The following is a 5967-nucleotide window of genomic DNA, read 5'->3' on the forward strand; positions in this document are numbered from 1 at the left end:
GATTAATAGTCCTCCTTTCTTCGTTTTTTAAACATCAATCTGCCAAAATTCAGCAGGTTGAGTTTTTACAGTTTGGAGAGTGAACTTCTGATATACACATGCTTGTTTAATTAACGTCTTTTATTTCTTTTAATATTTAAATTGTTTACTACAGACTCCCCCTACAGGACAACCTAGACTGTTGGCTCAAGAATTTTGTAGACAAAAAAACAAACCTCTCGTGTTCCAGTTGGATACTAAAATAAGTGGGGTGGAAATAAACTTCCCATAATTTCCCATTCATACTAAACAAACTTACTGACAAAGAACGAGTTTTCGGACTGAAGAAGTGAACTCACAGATTTCATAAAATGAACTGCCTCCATTTTATACAATGATCCACTTACATTCGCTCGCGATGTTGGCAAACCACCATCAGCCCAAGGGAAACAAAATAACAGGAAACAAATCCAGCTCACACCACTAATTTAATTTCTAAACCAAAACAAAAATTGACCTCTCTAAACTACATAGCTCTTGCTCCCCGGACTTCACAAATCTTCCCTGGGCAACACGTGCTCCCACAAGGCACATCTGTACTGTAAAAGGAAGGGGCGGATTGCACTTGGTCAAGCTTGCAGCAACGCCCGATCGATGCAGCAGTAGCGAGCTCCCATGACAATGGACACATTTCTTATCCCAAACTATGAACATCGCACACGAAACTGCAATAGGAAAAGAACAACATCAGGTTGATTTGAACCATACAAATATCTATGCTGGTAAACCAAATATTTCCTATTATAAAATAGTTTGGAGATGTCATTTCATCTATTCCAAACTGGATAATATCAGGCTTGTATCAGATCTCACTTAGGCATTATAGATCAAACACGTACAAGGATAACACAGCCAAAAACAAATCATGTCATTTTGATAGTTGATTCACAGCATATATTTTGAGTTTCAGCACATCATAGAAAACAAGAGAACTTCCACACATAGAAAAGTGAACTTTACCCGGTTAATTAGGGTAGGGGCCTGCTAAAAGCAGAGCTAGAAGAAAATAAAAACATATCACTATGTGCTCAGTTCAATTACTTATACTGTAATAATGTCATGTTTTGGATTCGGTCGAATATCCCTTTTCCTTGAGAACCGGTGATCCATCTACAAGTATGAAGTGTTTCCAGATGACCATGTATGACTCATTACTACACAAACAGATCACAAGGATCAAGTCTATTAGTTGCTTCTAAATTTCGAATACTGGGCATCTGCAGAATCTTAACTAAAAGGATCTGAATATTTCACAAGAATGAACTGTCACTTCATATATGAAAAAGGAAATCAAGCCAATGCAAGAACAAGCATGTGATTATTCTGCCCTTAATTTGGCTCCATGAATCAATATATTCTTGTTTCTCACGTGCCAAGAAAACCAGGCTAGAGAATTTAGTAGTAGTAGATGCAAGGAATAAACCGAAAGCATACACACGTATAGGGTACCAGCAAGGATGCAAAAGGCAGAGGAGACTACACCAACATCAGTTCAGAAGGACTACACCACTGACAACAATTCTAAAATCAACCAGCAGAAACTCGTTTTGCCAAATGATAAAGAACAAAAACAGTAGTGCACAGAGGCGAACTCCCATGCAAAATAAAGGCTAACTCCCCCCACAAGACAAATGCACACTGTGCAGCACAAGATGTGCTGAATTGCTGTCGCACAATGGATCAGAAGATGTGAACTCCACAAATTATTAGATATGAACTCCACAGATATATGAACTCTCCAGCAAACTTCCTGAGAAGGAAAAGTGAACTTCTCGAACACAAATAGTTACCCTAGACATTTTTTTGGACAACTAAGTAATGCTTAATTCATTTTGATCATACATTTTGTCAAATTAAATGAACTTCACAATTATATGAACTCTCCAGCAATAAGAAATGAACTACTGCAAGAGGAAACTAGATAAAATGGGTGAACTCCCAAAGAGGAAAAGGTAAAATTTTAAGAGAATTAAAGTGAATTTCTTATCCATTTGTTTCGCATAAAAATGAAACAAGAGAATCTAGAGATGTCATTGTATCAAGACATTTGCTATTAACTATTTCATCTGACGAAATAAGATGTCAGACACTATCAGAGAACTCTATACTAATAACTATTTTGTTTGCAAACACAAATTATTCGAGTTTATATTTTAATAGCTCAATTTGGAACTTAAGACTCAGAGCATACCATGTTAGATTCAAATAGGAAATATAGCGTACATATGAGTCAAGATATTTAAAGTTCAGACCATTCAGTGTGCACTTGTATTAGTTCAGAGGAGGTGACAGAAAGATCAAAACAAACCTTGAATGTAAACGCGGACGGACTACATTCCCCAACTATATAAAGCTGAACTTTCACACTGAGAAAAAGTGAACTTCCACTGTGCTTTTGACCGACAAAATAGTCGATGAAGCAAACTCCTGGGAGAAAAGAGACAAACTTCCGTGAAATCAGTTTCCGGCGGGGATGATGCTTAAGGGCTACAGGAAGGCACCTGCTAGAAGCAGAGGTAGAAGAAAATAACAACATATAACTAGGAGCTCAATTCAATTACTTATACCGTAATAATGCCATGTTTTGGGGTGTACTTCCGCCACGGAAGATGTACTTCCTGTTGGAGCGCACTTGACTTCCAGGGGAGCCACAGGTGGACTTCCCAGCGACACACCCTAGACTACCGAAAGGTCGTCATGTGCTGGACTCCATCGAGAAGCCCTCTGGACTGTCGAGGATACGCGAGTGAAACCCCAGTGTAGCTGCATTTCTGTACATGGAGCTTTACACTATCAAAAAGAAATGAAATAATAGTTCATTGATGACGCGTAAAGCACACGCCCGTTGGGAACCCCAAGTGAAAGGTGTGATGCGTACAGCAGCAAGTTTCCCTCAGTAAGAAACCAAGGTTTATCGAACCAGTAGGAGCCAAGAAGCACGTTGAAGGTTGATGGCGGCGGGATGTAGTGCGGCGCAACACCAGGGATTCCGGCGCCAACGTGGAACCCGCACAACACAACCAAAGTACTTTGCCCCAACGTAACGGTGAGGTTGTCAATCTCACCGGCTTGTTGTAACAAAGGATTAGATGTATAGTGTGAATGATGATTGTTTGCAGAAAACAGTAGAACAAGTATTGCGATAGATTGTATTCGATGTAAAGAATGGACCGGGGTCCACAGCTCACTAGAGGTGTCTCTCCCATAAGATAAATAGCATGTTGGGTGAACAAATTACAGTCGGGCAATTGACAAATAGAGAGGGCATGACCATGCACATACATGATATGATGAATATTGTGAGATTTAATTGGGCATTATGACAAAGTACATAGACCGCTATCCAGCATGCATCTATGCCTAAAAAGTCCACCTTCGAAGTTATCATCCGAACCCCTTCCGGTATTAAGTTGCAAAACAACAGACAATTGCATTAAGTATGGTGCGTAATGTAATCAATAACTACATCCTCGGACATAGCATCAATGTTTTATCCCTAGTGGCAACAAGACATCCACAACCTTAGAACTTTCACGTCACCGTCACGATTTAATGGAGGCATGAACCCACTATCGAGCATAAATACTCCCTCTTGGAGTTAAGAGCAAAAACTTGGCCGAGCCTCTACTAATAACGGAGAGCATGCAAGATCATAAACAACACATAGGTAATAGATTGATAATCAACATAACATAGTATTCTCTATCCATCGGATCCCGACAAACACAACATATAGAATTACGGATAGATGATCTTGATCATGTTAGGCAGCTCACAAGATCCGACAATGAAGCACATGAGGAGAAGACAACCATCTAGCTACCGCTATGGACCCATAGTCCAGGGGTGAACTACTCACTCATCACTCCGGAGGCGACCATGGCGGTGAAGAGTCCTCCGGGAGATGAATCCCCTCTCCGGCAGTGGTGCCGGAGGTGATCTCCGGAATCCCCCGATATGGGATTGGCGGCGGCGGCGTCTCGCAAGGTTTTCCGTATCGTGGCTCTCGGTACTGGGGGTTTCACGACGAAGGCTTTAAGTAGGCGGAAGGGCAACGCGGGGGCCACACGAGGGCCCCACACGCCGTGGCCGCGCGGCCAAGGGCCAGGCCGCGCCGCCCCGTTGTGTCGGCGCCTCGTGGCCCCACTTCCTTTCCCCTCGGTCTTCCGGAAGCTTCGTGCAAAAATAGGACCCCGGGCGTTGATTTCGTCCAATTCCGAGAATATTTCCTTTGTAGGATTTCGAAACCAAAAACAGCAGAAAACAAGAATCGGCTCTTCGGCATCTCGTTAATAGGTTAGTGCCGGAAAATGCATAAATACGACATATAATGTGTATAAAACATGTAGATATCATCAATAATGTGGCATGGAACATAAGAAATTATCGATACGTCGGAGACGTATCAGCATCCCCAAGCTTAGTTCTCGCTCGTCCCGAGCAGGTAAACGATAACAAAGATAATTTCTGAAGTGACATGCCATCATAACCTTGATCATACTATTGTAAGCATATGTAATGAATGCAGCGATCAAAACAATGGTAATGACATGAGTAAACAAATGAATCATAAAGCAAAGACTTTTCATGAATAGTACTTCAAGACAAGCATCAATAAGTCTTGCATAAGAGTTAACTCTTAAAGCAATAAATCAAAGTAAAGGTATTGAAGCAACACAAAGGAAGATTAAGTTTCAGCGGTTGCTTTCAACTTATAACATGTATATCTCATGGATAATTGTCAACATAGAGTAATATAACAAGTGCAATATGCAAGTATGTAGGAATCAATGCACAGTTCACACAAGTGTTTGCTTCTTGAGGTGGAGAGAAATAGGTGAACCGACTCAACATAAAAGTAAAAGAATGGTCCTTCAAAGAGGAAAGCATCGATTGCTATATTTGTGCTAGAGCTTTTATTTTGAAAACATGAAACAATTTTGTCAACGGTAGTAATAAAGCATATGTATCATGTAAATTATATCTACAAGTTGCAAGCCTCATGCATAGTATACTAATAGTGCCCGCACCTTGTCCTAATTAGCTTGGACTACCGGGATCATCGCAATACACATGTTTTAACCAAGTGTCACAAAGGGGTACTTCTATGCCGCCTGTACAAAGGTCTAAGGAGAAAGCTCGCATTTCGGATTTCTCGCTTTTGATTATTCTCAACTTAGACATCCATATCGGGACAACATAGACAACAGATAATGGACTCCTCTTTAATGCATAAGCATGTAGCAACAATTAGTGTTCTCATATGAGATTGAGGATATATGTCCAAAACTGAAACTTCCACCATGATTCATGGATTTAGTTAGCGGCCCAATGTTCTTCTCTAACAATATGCATGCTCTAACCAATAAAGTGGTAGATCTCCCTTACTTCAGACAAGACGGACATGCATAGCAACTCACATGATATTCAACAAAGAGTAGTTGATGGCGTCCCCATAAAACATGGTTATCGCACAACAAGCAACTTAATAAGAGATAAAGTGCATAAGTACATATTCAATACCACAATAGTTTTTAGGCTATTTGTCCCATGAGCTATATATTGCAAAGGCGAATGATGGAAATTTAAAGGTAGCACTCAAGCAATTTACTTTGGAATGGCGGAGAAATACCATGTAGTGGGTAGGTATGGTGGACACAAATGGCATAGTGGTTGGCTCAAGGATTTTGGATGCATGAGAAGTATTCCCTCTCGATACAAGGTTTAGGCTAGCAAGGTTATTTGAAACAAACACAAGGATGAACCGGTGCAGCAAAACTCACATAAAAGACATATTGTAAACATTATAAGACTCTACACCGTCTTCCTTGTTGTTCAAAACTCAATACTAGAAATTATCTAGACTTTAGAGAGACCAAATATGCAAACCAAATTTAGCAAGTTCTAGGTGTTTCTTCATTAATAGGT

This window comes from Lolium rigidum, chromosome 2, assembly GCF_022539505.1.
Source record: "Lolium rigidum isolate FL_2022 chromosome 2, APGP_CSIRO_Lrig_0.1, whole genome shotgun sequence".
Lineage (NCBI taxonomy): Eukaryota > Viridiplantae > Streptophyta > Magnoliopsida > Poales > Poaceae > Lolium > Lolium rigidum.